The sequence below is a fragment of the Triturus cristatus genome, chromosome 3_1, assembly GCF_964204655.1.
Source record: "Triturus cristatus chromosome 3_1, aTriCri1.1, whole genome shotgun sequence".
Taxonomy (NCBI): domain Eukaryota; kingdom Metazoa; phylum Chordata; class Amphibia; order Caudata; family Salamandridae; genus Triturus; species Triturus cristatus.
Genome location: NC_140583.1, coordinates 277079180 through 277099595, shown reverse-complemented (window position 1 = coordinate 277099595; position 20416 = coordinate 277079180). Strand labels below are relative to the sequence as shown.

Below are 20416 nucleotides of genomic sequence, written 5' to 3'. Positions count from 1 at the left end.
CCCACTGTTGCCGGACGTGATCGGAGGCCACACCCTGTGAGTCGCACTGAACCCGGGGACTGGTGGACGGGCCTTCCAGCAGTAGTGACGAGGAGGGGCGTGCCATCTGCGAGTGGAGAGTGCATTATAGTAATCCCTGGTGGGAGGTGTCCGGAGGGTGTGCGAAGACCCCCCCCCCCCTCCCCTGTAGGAAGGATTCCTGCATCCGGATCAGGCAGCAAGCCCCGTTCCCCGAAAGGAGGGAACGCTCGTACTGGCAGCGGTGCATCATCCTCAAGGAGGACTACAAGAGTACACAGTAAGCTGGGAAATATGTTTGAAGGCTAAAGGGGGACCCAGTTGAACCGAGTGTTGTTCCGGGGGGAAACCGAGTGCTGGCTGTAAATACCGGCACCTCAGCCCAACCGAGGGTGCGACTGAGGTGATTGGATAACAGGTCGAGCTCAGGTGCCAGCAAGAGCCTAGAGGTACTGCCAACTAGGCAGAGAATAGCACAACGTTAACGTAGCCTACAAGCGGACTACTTGAAGGAAACAAACTGGTTGCCAGCAGTTAATGAACCTCGCTGTCCAGAGAGACCCGTTGAGAGCAGGGGATAGGCTGAATTGTGTAATGGGAGAGTGCTCTTCAGAGCGCCGTCTGTGAGGAGGTTAACAATTCCTTCAGAGCCAAGGCGCCGGGTGGGACCACCTAGAGGGGCTACTGATCTGTTGTAGTGGAGTTACTCCGAGGGGACTGTTACCGTAAATTAGAATGAAATGTTTACCCTGACATGTGTACAAAGGGGTTGTCTTGAAACGTACTGTAAATGTTTATTTTGAAAGTTAAAGAAAAGATTATCTAGGACAGGAACGTCCAGGTTGGACTTAGACTATAGAGAGAAGTTCCTATGCAAATGAAATGAATTGGTTCCCATTGTATTGTTGAATTGAGAACTGAATCCTCATCAGAAAAGAAATGTTATAAAGCTTCAGTAACTCTTTACAAAGAAAATTGGTGTAGTGTTCTTTTTGAGTGATGTGGCGCAGGATTGCGAGCTGAGTGAGATGCAGGCCTGAAAAAGCCAAATGGAGTGTTGAGCCAAGTGACCGGAGCCAAGCTACCCCCTTAGACGTAGGTCTAACAAATTGGTGCTCAGCGGTGGGATTACTTATTCAGTGCTTGCATCCGCTTAGTGGCAATTTTGCGCGCATCACCACCTACACTGGATTGTTTTGACTGGAGTTTTCTCCAGATTGTTTTCTAATTGGAGGATTTTTTTTGAAATTGTCCTGTGTATGTTCCCTTCTTGAGTAAAATTCCTGTGTTGGGGTCCCATTTGGTAGGATGGAATTCGAATTGGGTAGGCTGGAGGAGTACACAGCGGCCCAATTGAGGGAGTTCTGCCAGGAACGGGGGGTATTCTTTAAGCAGGGGGTGAAGAAGACAGAGCTCCAGGCAAGCTTAAGAGCCTGGGTTATGGCCCACCCTAGCGGGAAACGGGAAGAAGAACCAGAACTAGATCTCCTAGAAGAACCGGAAGTCCTTCTACCCCCTGGGAGCGGTAATATGGACGTTGGGTCCAGGGCCCCATCAAGAGTGGGAAGTAGCGCCTCAGGGGGGAGCCTGTCCTCTGCTGACCTAGTGGATCGGAGGGAAGAGAGACAGCTTAGAATGGATCTGGCCCGGTTGGAAAAGGAGAGGGAGGAGAGGAAGTTCCTCCACGAGCTTCAATTAAAAGAGTTAGAGCTCAAAGTCCTTCAACTTGGAACCCCCAGCAGTCCTAATGGTGGCAGCATACCGAGAGAAGTCTCGAGAGAGTCCAGGCCATACCTGCCCAAAGACGTGGTTGCTAGCTATGGCATAGGGGATGATATTGTAAAATGGCTGGCTGCCTATGAGGTTTCTCTAAGAGCCCATGGGGTCCCTGAAGCCCAGTGGGGGGGTGGCCTGTATAGGTATATGCCTCCGGTGGGGAGGGATGCCTTGTTAGCGCTAGAACAGCCAGACCAGACCAGGTACCCCGTCATGAAGGTAGCCCTAGTAAGGAAATTCGGACTGACCCGTGAAAAATTCAGGCAGAGGTTCCGGGGTAGTCAGAAGTTGTCCACTCAGAATTGGGTGGACTTCTTGGACTATGCCCGGAAAGCCTTAGAGGGCTGGGTGCAAGGTAGTGAAGTCAAGGACTATGAGGGACTGTACAATTTAATCCTAAAGGAGCATCTCCTCGAGAAAAGTTTTCCAGAGCTGCGTCAGCACCTAGTAGACAGCAAGCTCACTAATCCCAGGAAGCTTGCAGAGGAGGCGGATACCTGGGCGAGTACCCGGGTATCCTCAAAAGGGACTGGAGGGAATTTCCAAGGGGCTGGCCAGGGCGCCCCCCAGAAGAAAGGGGGGGAAGACAAAAAGAGGGAGTTCTCTAAAGGCCCCCAAAAGAGTTCACCAGGGAAGGGAGTAGGATTCCCTCCTAAGGTTGTTCCCCACAAACCCCCTTATCCTGACCGTGGTCAGCAGCCTAGGGTTGTCCGATGTTACGAGTGTGGTGAGGTTGGGCACTATAAGGGGGATGCCAAGTGTCCCAAGAGACCACACCCTCCCATTGGAGGAAAGACCCCTGGGGTGGCGAGTGTAGTGCTCGGGGAGGAGTTGCCCCTAGATAAGGGAGATGAGTGGGCAGGGCTGACCCTAGTGTCCTTAGGGGATTGTGAGATGGTTCCTAAGACCCAGATGCCCTCGAATACTACTAAGTACAGGCAATGGGTCACCATCAATGCCCAGAGGGTGGAGGCTCTGAGGGACACAGGAGCCAGCATGACTATGGTAAGGAGTCAGCTGGTGTCCCCAGAGCAGGTGGTCCCCAATGTAGTCCACCCGGTTGTGATGGCTGACAACCGAGAGGGTCACTATCCGGTGGCCCAGGTTCCCTTTGAGTGGGGAGGGGTTGCGGGTCCTCTATGAGTTGCGATCAGCCCTGCCATGCCGGTCGACTGCCTGTTGGGAAACGACCTTGAACACTCGGCGTGGAAGGAGGTTGAGTTCAGGGCCCACATGGAAATGTTGGGGACCCCTGAGTGGACGTGTGCCCACACTCGGTCCGTGACCACCCGAAGAGGGGACACACAGAGGTTGGAGCCTGGGACAAAGGCCCAACCAGCTGCCGGAAAGGGTAGACGGGGACGGGGAAAGCCTGCCCCGGCATCTGACCCTCCAAAGGTGGATGGGGCAACCAAGGTGGTCCCGGAGTCTACGGGGGGGGATGTAACGTCCTTGGAGGGCTTGCCTACCCCTGCAGATTGGCAGGTGGAGGTAGGACCTACTAGGGAAGAGTTTTGTCGGGCCCAGAAGGAGTGCCCTACCCTTGAGGGTTTACGGCGGCAGGCCGAAGCCCAGGCAGCGGGTAACGATTCGGGGAACTTCCACATATACTGGGAAGATGGACTCCTGTATAGCGAACCCAAGGCTCCGGTGCATGGTTCATCCCGGGCCTTGGTAGTTCCCCAGCGTTACCGAGCCTTCCTATTAGGACTGGCTCACGAAATACCCTTGGCGGGACACTTGGGACAAGACAAGACCTTTGCTCGACTTGTCCCTCATTTTTACTGGCATCAGATGAGGATTGCGTCCGATACTTTTTGTAGGACGTGTGTAACCTGCCAAGCTAGTGGGAAAACAGGGGTGAAGCTGAAGGCTCCCCTGGAACCACTGCCTGTCGTTGGTACCCCCTTTGAAAGGGTGGGCATCGACATTGTCGGGCCATTGGATCCACCAACATCGGCCGGTCACAGGTTTATCCTGGTTCTGGTGGATCATGCCACACGGTACCCAGAGGCTATCCCTCTGAGGACCATTACTGCACCTGTGGTGGCACGGGCCCTTATGGGAATTTTTACCCGGATGGGATTCCCCAAGGAAGTGGTGTCGGACAGAGGTACCAACTTCATGTCGGCATACATGCGGGCTATGTGGAAAGAGTGTGGAGTTACCTACCGGTTCTCCACTCCTTATCACCCCCAGACTAATGGTTTGGTGGAAAGGTTTAACAAAACCTTAAAGGGCATAATCCGGAGTCTGCCCGAGAGCCTGCGGAGGAAATGGGACGTCCTCCTACCTTGTTTGCTGTTTTCGTACAGGGAGGTACCACAGAAGGGAGTGGGCTTCAGCCCCTTCGAATTGTTGTACGGGCACCCTGTGCGTGGACCCCTCAGCCTGGTGAAGGAAGGATGGGAAAAGACTCCCAGAAAACTTCCCCCGGATGTGGTGAGCTACATGCTGGCCTTTCGTAGCCAAATGGCTAGGTTGTGGAAGCAAGCTTCTGAAAACCTAGAAGCCAGCCAAACGGTCATGAAGGAATGGTATGACCGTAACGCCCACCCGGTGGAGCTGGAGCCTGGCCAGAGGGTGTGGGTGATGGAACCTGGAGAGCTTAGCGCCCTCCAGGATCGCTGGTCAGGTCCCTTTGAGGTGGTTGAGAAAAAGGGCAAGGTTACCTACGTGGTAGATCTTAAGACCCCCAGGCAGCCCCATCGAGTGCTCCATGTCAACCGCCTCAAGCCTCACCAAGAGAGACCCGAGGTCACGTTAATGATGGTGACTGATGGGTCAGAGGAAGAGGAAAGTGAACCTCTTCCTGATCTGTTTGCGTCCCGAGAGAAGGATGGATCGGTGGAGGGAGTGATCCTTTCACCGTCACTAACTCCTGAACAACGGAAGGACTGTCGCCAGGTACTGGAGCAGTTTGCTTCCTTGTTCTCCCTTATTCCGGGAAGGACTCATCTGTGTACCCATGATGTGGACACAGGGGACAGCCCACCTGTGAAGTCCAAGTCCTACCGACTGTCGGATAAGGTGAAGGCTAGCATCCATGAGGAAGTTACCAAGATGCTAGAGCTAGGAGTAATTGAGCCTTCGAGTAGTCCCTGGTCCAGTCCGGTGGTACTGGTACCCAAAGCTGCCCCACCGGGCACTACCCCAGAACTCCGGTTCTGTGTGGATTACAGGGGACTGAATTCAGTGACAAAGACAGACGCTCACCCAATCCCGAGGGCGGATGAGCTCATTGACCGGTTGGGAGCTGCCCAATATCTCAGTACCTTTGACCTCACTTCCGGGTACTGGCAGATTTCCCTAACGGATGGAGCCAAGGAAAGGTCAGCCTTCTCCACACCCGAGGGTCACTACCAGTTCTGTGTGATGCCCTTCGGGCTCAAGAACGCCCCTGCTACGTTCCAGCGATTGGTGAACCAGGTCCTCTCTGGAATGGAAGCCTTTTCAGTTGCGTACCTGGATGACATTGCTGTCTTCAGCCGCAACTGGGAGGACCATCTGAGTCACCTTCAGGCCGTTCTTCAGGCGTTGCAGCAGGCAGGTCTGACGATCAAGGCCAGTAAGTGCCAGATCGGGCAGGGGTCGGTAGTGTACCTCGGTCACTTGGTGGGTCGGGGCAAGGTGCAACCCCTCCAGGCCAAGATCGAAACCATCATGGCCTGGGAACCCCCCAAGACACAGACAGAGGTTCGGGCCTTCTTGGGCCTCACTGGCTACTACCGACGCTTTGTCAAGGGATACGGTACCATCGTGGCCCCCTTGACTGAGCTCACTTCCAAAAAGCACCCTAGACGGGTGATCTGGACCGTGGGATGTCAACAAGCTTTTGACACCTTGAAAAAGGCCATGTGTGCGGCACCTGTTCTCAGGGCCCCTGACTTTGCCAAGGAGTTAATTGTCCAGACGGACGCGTCGGAGCACGGTATTGGAGCAGTGCTGTCGCAACTTAATGATGAGGGTCTAGACCAACCGGTGGTTTTCCTATCTAGGAGACTACTCCCCCGGGAACAGAGGTGGAGTGCAATTGAGAGGGAAGCTTTTGCGGTGGTGTGGGCTCTGAAGAAGCTGCGGCCATACTTGTTTGGCTCGCACTTCCTGGTTCAGACCGACCACCGGCCCCTCAGGTGGCTGATGCAGATGAGGGGCGAGAATTCCAAGCTGTTGAGGTGGTCCATTTCCCTACAGGGGATGGACTTTAGGGTGGAACATCGCCCAGGAGTGGACCACGCCAATGCTGACGGTCTCTCCAGGTATTTCCGCCTTAGTGAAGAGGACTCCCAAGGGGTTGGGTAGCTCTCCCCACTTTCAGCTGGGGGGGACGCGTGTTAGACCTGTCAGCCCTTTGGCAGTTCCCTCCTTACTTTATTATTTTTGTCCCTTTCCCCCTTCTCATTTTTTCTGTCTACCTAACCTTTTTGGTGCTGATGTAGAGGTTCTGGGTGTCTTTTCCACTTCACATGTGGGAAAGGCGCAAGGTGCTTTCCTGAGGTAGATAGCTGAGAAAGGTAGGATTCACAAAATGGTGGCTCCAACTGTCACCTCCGCACCTGGACCATGACTGCTATGGGAGGTTCCAGAACCTTCTGGATCTCTCTGGCAAGTCAGGTCCAAGGTGATAAATAGAGGTGACAGGAGGGCGGCCATTTTAGAGTAGAGGAGAGGAGGCTGCAGGCTAGTCAGGAGTAAGGCACGTGAGTGGGGAGGTGGCTGCGCTGGACAAGGAGTGGACAGATCTCAGGATTTGCCAGGGTATCTTTATCAGTGACATCACCCTCAACCACCTGACCGATCCCTGAGCGCAGCCGTGCTTTTGGAGAACCCCGTCCCAGAGAAGGTCTGAAGGTAGTGGAACCCCTGATTCACCGGACCTGGGAGTGAGCTAACGCCAGGGGCCGCCTACTCCCCAAATCCATTGTTACCTGGGATTGCAGGACTGGCTGGGTGTTGCCACCCCCCTTTGACAGATAGAAGAGGTGCTCGTGCCAAGCCCTAAGAGTCTACCTGACCTCTGTCACCGTTCCAGTGTGGGATCCGGCACCCGCTAAGCCCCCCCCCTTTCAGGAACCCTGGCCGCCACCTTCTTTCCCCCCAAGGTTGTGAAGTTTACCTGGTGCCCGACGGCAGGAGCCGCTGTCGCTGTGGAGCCTGAGGGAGGGATTGGCCCCAGAGGTGTGTCAGGCGAGGGAGCGTCGCGTCCATGCCCGTGAGGAGATCAACTCTCCGGAAGTGCGGGAAGTGAGGCGGGGAGGCTGCCCTCATCACGTGTGAAGGGCCTAGCGCCGCCCCACTGTTGCCGGACGTGATCGGAGGCCACACCCTGTGAGTCGCACTGAACCCGGGGACTGGTGGACGGGCCTTCCAGCAGTAGTGACGAGGAGGGGCGTGCCATCTGCGAGTGGAGAGTGCATTATAGTAATCCCTGGTGGGAGGTGTCCGGAGGGTGTGCGAAGACCCCCCCCCTCCCCTGTAGGAAGGATTCCTGCATCCGGATCAGGCAGCAAGCCCCGTTCCCCGAAAGGAGGGAACGCTCGTACTGGCAGCGGTGCATCATCCTCAAGGAGGACTACAAGAGTACACAGTAAGCTGGGAAATATGTTTGAAGGCTAAAGGGGGACCCAGTTGAACCGAGTGTTGTTCCGGGGGGAAACCGAGTGCTGGCTGTAAATACCGGCACCTCAGCCCAACCGAGGGTGCGACTGAGGTGATTGGATAACAGGTCGAGCTCAGGTGCCAGCAAGAGCCTAGAGGTACTGCCAACTAGGCAGAGAATAGCACAACGTTAACGTAGCCTACAAGCGGACTACTTGAAGGAAACAAACTGGTTGCCAGCAGTTAATGAACCTCGCTGTCCAGAGAGACCCGTTGAGAGCAGGGGATAGGCTGAATTGTGTAATGGGAGAGTGCTCTTCAGAGCGCCGTCTGTGAGGAGGTTAACAATTCCTTCAGAGCCAAGGCGCCGGGTGGGACCACCTAGAGGGGCTACTGATCTGTTGTAGTGGAGTTACTCCGAGGGGACTGTTACCGTAAATTAGAATGAAATGTTTACCCTGACATGTGTACAAAGGGGTTGTCTTGAAACGTACTGTAAATGTTTATTTTGAAAGTTAAAGAAAAGATTATCTAGGACAGGAACGTCCAGGTTGGACTTAGACTATAGAGAGAAGTTCCTATGCAAATGAAATGAATTGGTTCCCATTGTATTGTTGAATTGAGAACTGAATCCTCATCAGAAAAGAAATGTTATAAAGCTTCAGTAACTCTTTACAAAGAAAATTGGTGTAGTGTTCTTTTTGAGTGATGTGGCGCAGGATTGCGAGCTGAGTGAGATGCAGGCCTGAAAAAGCCAAATGGAGTGTTGAGCCAAGTGACCGGAGCCAAGCTACCCCCTTAGACGTAGGTCTAACACAGCCCATCACGGGAGTTGGTGTGGAAAGGAAGCTGGCGGCACATCAAGGAAGCTGGTAGCACATCAAGAGAGCCAGAGAGGGGGAAGCTTGATTCTAGTCCTTAAAGGTGAGATCAAATCCCCTCTAACCTCCTCCCCTACACTGTGGGAGCCTGTACAAGCAGTAGCTGGGAATAGAGGCCAGTGAAACAGGCCCCCACCTTTCTTTTTGTGATCTCTGGGGGTATCAGGGTGAACTGGCACCCTGTCCAGCCACTCCCTCCTGCAGCTAGCCAGTAGCTACTGGACTAGTGGGAGTCCAGTAAACGGATGGAGTCTGCTGCCAAGAGTTCAATGAGAATCCATCGCATCAGCAACATTGGAGATCAGCTGTTTCTGTGAGACTTGTGGAGCGTGCGCTTTTGAACAAGGAAATTGCAGACAGCTGCCCAAGGTGTGGAAAGGAAGCTTACAGCCCATCACGGGAGTTGGTGTGGAAAGGAAGCTGGCGGCACATCAAGGAAGCTGGTAGCACATCAAGAGAGCCAGAGAGGGGGAAGCTTGATTCTAGTCCTTAAAGGTGAGATCAAATCCCCTCTAACCTCCTCCCCTACACTGTGGGAGCCTGTACAAGCAGTAGCTGGGAATAGAGGCCAGTGAAACAGGCCCCCACCTTTCTTTTTGTGATCTCTGTGGGTATCAGGGTGAACTGGCACCCTGTCCAGCCACTCCCTCCTACAGCTAGCCAGTGGCTACTGGACTAGTGGGAGTCCAGTAAACTGTGCCAAGACATCAGGCACCTGTGGTCAGATCCCTGACACCACTAGAACAGTGTCCTCACTCAAGACGGGAGGGCACTTCTGTTGCTATGGGTGGGGGTTATGGGGCTGATCAAGAACATTTGACTTCACATCATATGCTGAAACTATATCCTTTCAATCCAGAGATTGGTATCAAGGCTCTAGTGAATGAGAGCAGCCCTGTGTAACATGGTCTGCAATGCTTATTGTGTGTTTTCATGTTAACTGTGTTTTTATAGTGCTTCTATACGCTATAATACTATTTGGGGTCAGAACTCTGTCCCAGAGGCTTGTAGAGACATCTGTTTTTCACTGTTTATCCTAGTTTTATGTGTAGTATAATTATTTTGTGTGTATTAAAGTACTTTTCTTTTATAAAAAGTAAAGCACTGACTGGACATTGGGTTTATCAGCTGGTGGTACGTGTGCACTGTATTCTGAATGTCTAACCCCACCTCACCTCCTTGAGTAAGCCTTGGACTGCTCTGTCCCGCTACCCTGAGAGAGTCAAGTGTTGGAGAGGAGTACTTTGTTATCCAGTTTTGGGTCCACTAGTACTGTTTCCCCAGGACACCAGTGGGGAACACTCCAGTTGATGCGATTAGAGCGCAGTTACCCCCGAGTGCCCTGGTGCCCAGGAATCCGGGTCTAACACCTCTCATCTGCACCCAAAAAGATCTAAGCCCTTATATTAATTTCCTTTCAGGTGCGTGTCCTGTAGCAATACCACATCTGTAGAGTGGCGTTTGATATGATGCAGGACAAGTGTCCATTTCATTTTGTTCCCCAGACCATTTACATTCCATGTCTATGCCTGTATCCAAGCAGTTTCCCCTTCCATCTTGGATGTGAGAGGTTGCATCTGTCACTCGTCTCTCTCATATTGGGCTTAGTGAATATCTGTACTGTGTACCGGTTGTGCCTGTCATGAGCAACATTAATTAACGTAGCAACAAGGATAAACAGTTTCCCCACCTCCCCCCTCCCTGCATCCCTGCTAGGTGAGTGACAAGCTCCCCATCTCCCCAACAGAGTGCCTGTCGCCCAAACAGTGGTACCATAACAACAATAGAGGGGTGGTGTGCATACCGCCGGCGTCGATGAACGTTTTCTTAAGGCAGATACGTCAATTCCCCTATTGCCCTGGAAGAGAGCACTTAAAGGCAGTCGCCGCAGCCACCAGAGTGTTCTGGGGCTACGTCTCAAGTCTTAGGTTAGAGACCAAGCTATGGAGATCTGAATGCCTCCCTATACTTACGGCTTCTCATCCCTCTTCTGGTACCACCCACACCCAAAAGAGGGAGCCAAATCTGGCTTCGCCGCCATCCCAAGGGTGTCACTTATCTGCTTTCTGTGGCTGGTCGGACCGGCTGGACGGGGAGCTGGGCTCTCGCCTCCTCGCGTCTTGTTCTTTCGAGGCAGTGCCTGCTCTTTATCGATCTTTGGCCTGACAATCTTCCAACCTTCCAGCCATTCCCATGCTTCTTCCGGCGACATGAAGAAGTCATCATCTTGAGTTTTGCCGGGAACAGCAGTATGTGCTTCACGTTCTTGTCTCTGAGTTTTTTTTTCACCGCATCGAATGTTCGTCTTTGGCATTGAACCTGAAGTGTAAAGTCTAGGGAAAATAGGATGGTGTCATTTTCATAATGGAGATCACCATGCGAGCGTGCCACCTGTAGGACAGAGTCTTATTCCCTGAAGTTAAGTATACGGGCTATTGTTGTGCTGGGTGGAGCCCGCAGGCACGGGCGTGGTCATGATTCGCTCTCTACATGGAAAAGAAGGTGGACAGTCGCTTTGGCTTAAGAGTGTGGAGAATCAAGTCTTCAGCTGATTGCCCTTCCATGTCCTCCGGGACTCCCACCAACCAGATATTGTTGCGGGGAGATCTGCCCTCTTGGTCCTTGAGCCGTACCATAATTTCAGTTTGCTGTTTTATCAATGCAGTTACCTGCTCCTCCAGGCACTTAGTTTTGGATTGTAGGCCCCCAATGCTTGCCTCAGCGGTTGACATTTTGTCTGCTAGTTTTTGAAAGTCCACCCTGAGTAGGTTCACTTCTTCCATCACAGAGTCAAGCTTAGGCTCCAGTGTGCCTCGCAGGCCTCTGACGGCTTTCATGGTATCTTTTAGGAAAGGGTCCGGCATTTGTTCTTCTTCTTCGGGTGGTGTCGGCATTCTGGTTGCACCCCCTTCACGACCCATGGCAACGGTGTATTTATCAATGTGGTTGGCCTGGCCCAGGCCGTGCCCTTGGTGCAGACTATTATTGCCATCTTTCCTCATCCTGGGGTGGATTTGCGGATTTTCGGGGGGGGGAGCTCCTCTAGTCCTTTTCTGGCACACTGGGCAGTATCGCTACTCCTTCTCCTGCATGCTGCCCATGCTGAGAGCTGCAGGGGGCATCCAACTATATCCAGGGTGGGAGTGTAACCTCCTCCCATCAGCCGGCCTCATTGCACCCTACTGATCAGGCCCCAGAAGTTCCCCACATGGGGTGGGGGGCAGAATGAGATGCCTCCCCCCTAGACGGCCGGCAGTGCACTCCTCTATCAGCCACTCCCAGTGGGAGCCTCTGTTCCTCCCAGGCTGCCCGCTGAGTTATGATGTTTCTGAGGCGTGGGGGGGTCTTTGTCCACAGCCCCCCAGTCTCTGGTCAGCTGGTGTCTCTGGTTTCGGCCGCTGTCACTCTGTAAGGCCCCAGTGTTGTTCTGGCACCTTGTGGTCCAAAAGTAGATCCCCCTGCAGGCCACTTACTTCGATTCTCTCACGGGGGAGTCAAACATCTCCCTGATAGACACGGTACAATGTCCCCCGCCGAGCCGCACCCTTGCTGTGTTGGCAGCTACAGCATTCATCGCTGATGATATCCTTACCCCCTGCGCGGTCACACCAGGCTTTGGCCAGCCCTCCAAGCACCGGACACGATTTTGCGCTGACTCTTCCATGCAACGCAGGCTTCTTCGGGCCCTACACCGCGGCCCAGTGAACAGCTGGTGCAGACTTTGCCCAAGAGTGGGAGCCTCTTCTCGTGCAGTCGAGTGGATGGGAGCCCCCGCAGAGAAGCTGCTTATGTCACTGATCTTCTCGCATTAAAACCCTTTGGGCCAGTGCGAGCCCCACACAACAGTGTGTCGCAGCCGGCGCCATATTGATCTTGTGGGCGCTGTCTTTGTAGTTGGTTCCTTCTCGGTCCTGCCACAGTCCGAGGTGCCTTGGGCCCTTAGCCTGTCTCGCTCTGTCGTCTACGGTGCTGCCACACATTGGTGTCCTCTTCTGGCTGGATTATGGCGGATATTTTAGGGTTTAGTTGGTGACAACTAGCACAGTGCGCTCAATGTGCGGCCATCTTTGCCGGCTGCAAGCCACTCCCCCTCAACTTTCTTCATTCTTTATCTACAAACTACAATCTACAAATCTTTAATATATAATTTACACAACACCTTCAAATGATTATAACTCGCACACCTCCACACAGAGTGCATTCAGCTCGGTAGCACATTAACTAAAACTCGCTCCTTCTACATGCACTGCTTTTACCCTTTTATATCACATATACTCTTCAAAATATTAGTATGTAAAAAATAGTTATTACATCATAAACCACATATTTTGTGAGACTGTAGTATATGGTAGAGTGGTGAGTTATAGTTAATGGAGTGTGGCTACAGAGTTTTATACACTTCGTATGGAGGGGCGCCAGTTATAATAATTTGAAGGTGCAGCGTAATTTATAAATTAAAGATAGAAGTTTAGAATTTTAAATTTCTGTGTAGCCTAAGTTTGGTGTGTAGATAAATAATAAATGAAGTTATAATAATTTAAAGGCGATGTGTTATTTATGGATTTAGGACCCGATTCACAAAGGGTCTCCGCACTCGTGGTGGAGGCCCCCCAGTAGTGGTGGGGTCCAACACTTACGCTGGGACCTCCGCACAGGAGATTTTCATTGCGGAGGTCCTGCCACGAGTGTGGGCCCCTGCCATGAATGTGAGGCTTCAGCCACGCGCACGTATGCCCTTTGTGAATCAGGCCATTGAGGTTCAACTGTAACTTTAACATTTGCAATGTTCGTGTATTTTAAGTTTGGTTGATATAGAAAGAATGAATAAAGTTTCCCCAACTATAACAGAGGTTTAATGTTTTTTTTTTCATTGAACTTAAATGTTTTGTTTTTGCAGCATACTTTGGAATAGTGTACAATGGTTTGGTGTAGAGTTGCACAGAGTGGAGTGGTGTGATGTGGCATAGTGCAATGGTGTGTTGGATAGTATAGTGACATGGAGTGTACTAGAATGGACAGGTGTAGTGTAGAGTTGAATTGAGTAAAGCTTTATAAATTGGAGTGGGGTCTTGTACAATACTTTTGAGTGGTGTGCCGTAGAATGTTGCAAAGTGTTGCAGAGTGGAGTAGAGTGTTGTACAGAGGAGTGTAGGGGCACAGAGGGCAGCAGAGGGTTGTGCAGTGTAATATAGGGGCACAGAGTGGAGTGCAGTGTTGTATAGCCGCACAGACTGCACTGGAGTCTTGTAGAGTGGAGTTGCATAGGGTGGAGTAGAGTATGGTAGAATGGAACTGTGTAGAGTGGGGTGTTGTATAGTGATATAGAGAGGGGTAAAGTGTTGTGAAGTGGAGTAGAGTGGAGTGAAGTCCAGTGAAGTGGCATAGCATAGAGTGTTGTAGCATATTCTAGAGAAGAGTGAAGTGGTGTAGTATACAGTGGAGTAAAGTGTTGTTGAGTGGAAGTTGTGTGGTACAGTGGAGTGTGTCGTAGAGTGTCAGAACGTGTCACGGAGTGGAGTAGAGTGTCACGGAGTGGATTAATGTGCTGTACCGTGGAGTGGTGTACAGTAGAGTAGAGTGTGGTACATTATGGAAGAGTGGAGTGGAATAAACTGTTGCATTGTTGAGTGGCATAGGGTAGCATACAGTGGAGTGGTGTAGATTGCAGTAGTGAAGTACAGTGGACTCGTGTGTAATGCAGTAGAGTATATTAACTGGGGTGAAGCGATGTAGAGGGAGTTGCGTAGAATATTGTAGTGTGGAGTAGAGTGTCAGTCAGTCAGTCAAAAAGTACTTTATTCGACAGCCAAGAGGCATAAAAGCATACAGTGTTATATATAAAAAATACACATTCCATACATAACAATATGGCGGTCCCGCATAACAGTCACAATATTCATATTAAAAAGCATTTATAAAATCATATCGTTTAAAGTGCACTGTGCTAGAATAATAGACCAAGTCCATAATTAATATCACATTTAAAAATGCATCATATTGGTTAAAAAGGAAGACATAATTGAACCAGCAAACAACAGAAGATTGCTATTACAACAGTGATGTGGTCCTATATCTAATGGCCTGACTAAAAAGCTTGCGACCCCAAAGCAAACCTTAGGTGAGGCCAGAATTTGTAAGTAAAGCCGGGCTGGCCTCACTTGAACAAACTGACATTCTCTGAGTAAAGGAAGGATGTGCTGCCTGCGCAAAGACTCATAGTAGGCACAGAAAAACATTAGGTGCAAGGGATCGTGTTCCGAGAAGTTATCACAAGGGCAAGGTTTTAATAATTCAGGTTTTAGATATCCTCTCGGAAATGCCAGCAGCCAGGGAACCATATTTAGGCAAAATCTTGTTAAGACAAAACAATGGTATGGTTTGTTGACATAAGATAAATATGGTTGTAGCTGCGGGCCTAGGCTCAATGTAACATATCTTCTCACCGAGGGCTTAACTAACTTGGCCTCCTCCCTAAGGCATTTCCGCCTATCCACAAACTGCAGTTTAAAATCTATGAGTGTGGTCTTGCCCAGGGGCCTCGGGGTCAGAAACAATTCTGGGCAACCAAGACATCTTGTCTCTTCCTTTATGTATTTGAGCCAAGGGATGTGTGGGGCTCTCTCTAACGCCATGCAATCTGAGATTATAAATTGATTTAGGTTCGGGGGGGGGGTGCGCCCATATTCTGAGCCATCGTAGCAGTGGGGCAACTGCGATCTGGTCTGAAATATACCCCATTCCCAGTAGAGTGTCATAAGTGGTATAAAGTAAAGTAGAGTGCCGTACACTGGTATTGACAGAAGTACATTGTTGTACAGTGTAGTGCTATAGACTGGAGTATAGTGGGGTACAGTGGAGGGCATAGACTGTTGTTGAGCGGATTACAGTGTTCTTGAGCAAATTACAGTGGAGTGAAGTGGCGTAGAGTGGAGTACCATAAAGTGGAGTGGCATAGAGTGGAGTGGCATAGGGTGGAATAGCATAGAGTGGGTGGGGTAGAGTGAAGTTATATACAGTGCGATAGCATAGAGTACAATGTTGTAGAGTCAAGTGTCATAGAGTTGAGTGGCATTGACTGCAGTGGCATAAACTGGAGAGGTGCACAATGGAATAGTGTGTAGTGGAGTGCTGTAGAGTGGAGTGGCATAGAGGGGGTGTGTGGTAGAGTGTAGTGGCATACAGTAGAATAACATACAGTGGAGTGGCATACAAGGGAACTGGTAGAGTGGAGTGACATACAATGGAATAGCTTACAGTGGAGTGGTGTACAAGGGAGTGGAGTACAGTGGAGTACCATATAGTGGAATAGCATACAGTAGAGTAGAGTAGCCTGTACTGAAATAGTGTACTTTGTAGTAGCCTACAGTGGAATGGCATATGGTGGAGTGGCATACTGTGATAAGTCACCTACCTGGATCCCAGATGATTACAATGGGGTGGCGATGCTAGTTCCCGAATCCTCCAAAGACTTGCCCTCGGTTTACAGGAGGAGTCACTGCTCCGGTGGCAAATCCCAGGGAGAAGAGGGTTGGGTGTGTAGAATCAGAGATGTTGTGGCTCATCTACTCAACAGCAGCACTGCAGAAGTCATTCACACCAGTCTGACGAATGGTACCGGCAGATATGGTACCTATAAACAAATAATAATTTTAGAGATGGCACACATGTGTAGAGGCAGGTCATTCTGACCATTTGGAGCCAATTAGGAGAAGAAACATCGTTCTTCTGCTGCTGCGTATAAATTGAATGTGTGTGAGTAAGAGACCACCTGTGCAAAGGTGTCTAGAAGTTTCCTGAAATCTGAGGAGGTATTGAGGAATACTGAACCAGTGCTATGTAAGGCTTTGAATATGTGTTTCAGGAGTTTGAAATGAGTTGTGGCTGGGTAGTCAGTGAAGTTGTTGGAGGTGCACAGTATGTGCATGTTGGGCTGTTGAGGGAGGATGCTGCCTGCCTTGTTCTAAATGGTTTGGAGTCATCTGCTTAGCTGAGTGAACCCATACTAGAACCTTCTGTCGCTAGCTACTTAAATCTCAAGAAAACGTGTCTTTTATGCACCTTCAGCACACTCACTGTGCTAAATTCAACTCCTTCCTGTTCTTGGATGCAAGTTGGTGGTGTCCGAGAATGCCTCCGAGGCCTACATTCTTCGAACTGGGTGAGCATATCTACCTTTGAAACTAAGGCAAATATGATGGGGAATACTGCCTAAGTTCCCTAAAGTAATAAGCCAAGCAAATGTCCTATGGGACTCCTTCACCGACACTTCTACTTTTGCTTTGAAGTGTGAAAACTCAATTAGTAACTTGTATCATAATCAATGTTATTGAAAAAAGGTATAGGACAAAATGGGGCATAGTCTGAAGGAGCTATCGCCGAGTTATCGGCACTTTATCGCAGCCAAAGTCGCGAAGAAAATACCGCCCCATTCAGAAGCTGGTGCTAACAGCCGTTACCACCAGTTTTCCAGCGATACCATCCTCATAAATCATCGCCACGGATGACCCCAGCAACTATCGCTAATGAGATGCAGAGTAGGCGTTCCCGAGCAAAAATCCGCAACAACACCATACCTTAACATTCTCAACGACCAGCCTGATCTGCGATAAGATCCCAAAACAGGCGATAAGGCGTATTAGCAGCAGGAAATTAACACCTGCTCTGACCTGGTGGAAATTCGGACTACAACCGGCACCAGAAAAGTGAGCCCAGACCACAGCCACACCTGAAGAACAACAGATGCCATGGATCCACTGATCATGCAGTTCGGACCCCCAACAGGGCCACTACACCCTCCGCCACCACCCCCAGGATCCCCCCCGGACCCACAGCCCCTCTCCCGGATAAACACTGAGGCAGCGCTGACAAAGACATCCACCTCATGAAAATGCACCAACCTCACATACCCAACACCAGGGAATGTCATTGGACAACCATCCCACGCATCCAGACCACCATTGCCCACAGGCTGACGGTACCAACATAGCGGACAACCAACATCCCACCTCAGACCAAGATGCTGGCTGTTCTGCATCTGTTGGCCTCTGGTACCTTCCAAACAACAACTGCCAGAGACGGAGGAGTCTCACAGCCAGCACAATCCAAGTTCCCCACAACTGTCTTGGAGGCCATCATCAGCTTAGTACCACACTACCTATCCTTTCCCCACACTGCACAGGAACAGCTGGAGATCAAGCAAGGCATCGCCAACCACCCAGGCACACTGTATGAGTCCTACATCTTCCGACAGTCCATCATCAACCAGCGCTTCCAGGCTGGCACCTACGGAAATGCGCTGATCGTTGGCAAGTACCAAATTAACACACCACACACCTCAACTCCACAATTGTGCAACTCACAACACTGAGAATGCACACGTCACAAACTCACATACAACATGCCAAACAACCTGCCCACACACCAGACATGACAGAACAACTTACTGTGGCAACCTGGGCTAGCCATGCACATAAGCCATCAACGAAATGGCACCTCAGACACACGATAGCAGATTGTGGGAAGAGGTAGGGACCAGGCATGTGCAAAGGAGGCAAGTGACCGATGAATGAGAATGTACACAATGCCAAGTGTGGCGTGGATGCGATGGCCAGACTGCAGTATGCATACCACACACATATCCATGTCGACATACACCGCTGGTGTCTGGAGTGTAGTGGACAGTGGATGCAACCATCTCGCCCCAGCCAGTGGGAAGATCCCGGAAATGTAGTCTGTTACATCCCCCCCCTGTAAGCGTGAGCGGAGTGGGCTGGCCCAGCGTCCGCCAGGCCAACATAGGGGTGTGAATAAAAAGCACTTAGCCCTGGGCGTGGTTCTCTTCTGGAATGCCCAACGTGTCTTCTGCCAGGACAGCGCCCCTCACCCCGCCATTACGCCGACGCCGTCGCCGTGAGCGGTGTTGCCTGCGATCCTGTGCGCTGGTCACACTTACATATACAAGAGTATTCCTAAACAAACCCAACAGAGAGGATGTGGCCTAATGGCTAGAGCAGCTGACCTCGAAGCTGGGGAACCAGGTTTGAGTCTCGGCAGGGACGCCCTACATCCTGTGATTTCTGGGCAAATCACTTAATGTCCCCGTGACTGCTCATGTAAAGCACTCTGATACCTTCGGGTCAAGTATACGCTATATAAAACTAAAATCAACAGCTTCGTCCCTTAGACAGTCCCGTAGAGGAAAATGGATTACTCAGGAAGAGCAATCATGATGATGAGAATTTTCATTGTGGAGATTCCACACAGAGTGCAGAGACTCCCTGATGACTGTGGGGCCTCTAACACAAGTGCAGAGGTCCTTTGTGAATCAGACCCTGTATGTTGCTATCTGGATCAGGTGGGTAAATAGCTTCTTATACCAAGTGAGAGTTTTATGACTCGCATTGTATGGCTGAAGAACCTGGTCATTCTTTTCCACTCCGCCCATGTACTTGTTGTAATCAAGTTTACAGGTGGGCTTGTAAATATTGTCCGTCTGATAGAAAGAAATAGAAAGATTTTTATATATAGCGCATGGCTACCCGGGAGCATCCCAGCGCTGTTGGACACTAGAGTCGGGCATACCTTCTACGGAAATAGCCAGGTTTTGAGCTGGTTCCGGAATGCTAGATGGTTGGATTGTCTACGCAGATACAGCGGAAGGCCATTCCACAGCTTGGAGGCATTGTACGAAAATCGATGGCCCCCGCTTCTGACCTTCTTGATCCTAGGTACCACAGCAAGGTGCATCTCATCCGAGCGTAGGCTTCTGTTGGCCTTGTAAGGGCAGATCATGGATTTGATAATTGGAGGTCCATTTCCTCCTAGGGATTTATGGGCAGCACACAGGGCCTTGAAATGAATTCTTTCCTGCACCGGTAACCAATGGAGCATGCGTAATGACGGCTTTGCTGAACACCGGTTCTGGGTTTCCGTGAGCAGTCTTGCAGCTGAATTTTGTACGATCTGCAGTTTTGTGATGACAGAGTTAGAGGCCCCAAATATAGGGCGTTACCATAATCTATCCTGGAAAGAATGAGCACCTGGACCAGCGTTTTTTTTTTGGCTTGGTCTGGTAATAGTGGCAGCACCTTGCGGATCGTTCTTAACATACCGTAGCATTGAGCAGCAGTTTTTCTGGCTTAGACTTTAAATGATAGCTCTTGGTCCAACCAGATACCTTTACTTTTTATCTCTGTTTTTGGGATGGGCACCGGTCCCATACAAGCAGGCCACATAATATTAGATTTGAAATTTAACTGGTTGCCAAGGAGCATAAGCTCTGTTTTGTCGCCATTAAGTTTTAAATGGGATAGGCTCATCCATTTAGTAACTTCCTCTAGACAGATGTGCAGGTCTGGGGGCATATGGTCGGCCTGGGTTAGTGACACCACCAATTGAGTGTCATCGGCATAAGTGACTATATGAATCCCAGGGTACGGTGGTTCACCATGTCAAAGGCTGCACTTAGATCGAGGAGTACTATGGCTGCTGTACCTCCTAAGTCAAGAATTTTCCTTGCTTCCTCCACCACTGCCAATAATGTAGTCTCGGTGCCGTGGCGAGGGCGGAAGCCAGTTTGTGAGGGGTGGAGCAGGCTATTGGACTCCAGAAATGTGGAAAGTGAATGGTTAACATGTTTCTCTGCGATTTTGCCCATTACCAGGAGGAGCGAGATAGGACCATAGTTGCTCAAGTCGGCCAGGTCCAGGTTAGGCTTTTGTAGCAGAGCTTTTACCCTTGCCCTTTTCTATTCAGGGGCAACTATCCCTAATGAGAGGGAAGAGTTAATCAGGCTGGTCATAATGGGGGCCACTGTCGATGCTCTTAGCTTTAAGATGTTAAGAGGTGCAGGGTCCAATGGTGATCCCGATTTGACCATGGTTAAGGTAGCTAGAAATGACTCCTGAGTCAGTGGAGTGAAAGTCTCCAGGTGGCATTTATTTCCATGCTGACCACCCGCGGCCGTCTGCTCAGATGTATCGTTGTCTCTTTGTGGGAGATGCTTAAGAATTATTTGAACTTTAGTGGCAAAGAATTCCGTAAGTTCGTTACAGCGGTCTCCCAAAGGATCAGGTACCACAGGGGGATCAGGGACTTTGAGGAGTTTTTTTGCGATCAGAAAGGTCTCTCTGGGGGAGTTGGCT

The 20416-nt window shown here is 50.6% G+C and overlaps 1 protein-coding gene across 1 annotated transcript in view; it reads right to left on the bottom strand.

Moving 5' to 3' along the window:
* The window catches only part of CYP11A1 (cytochrome P450 family 11 subfamily A member 1), a gene marked incomplete at its 5' end in the record, with an annotated part of 240157 nt that overhangs the window by 130613 nt on the left and 89128 nt on the right, over positions 1-20416 (bottom strand). The window lies entirely within an intron of this gene.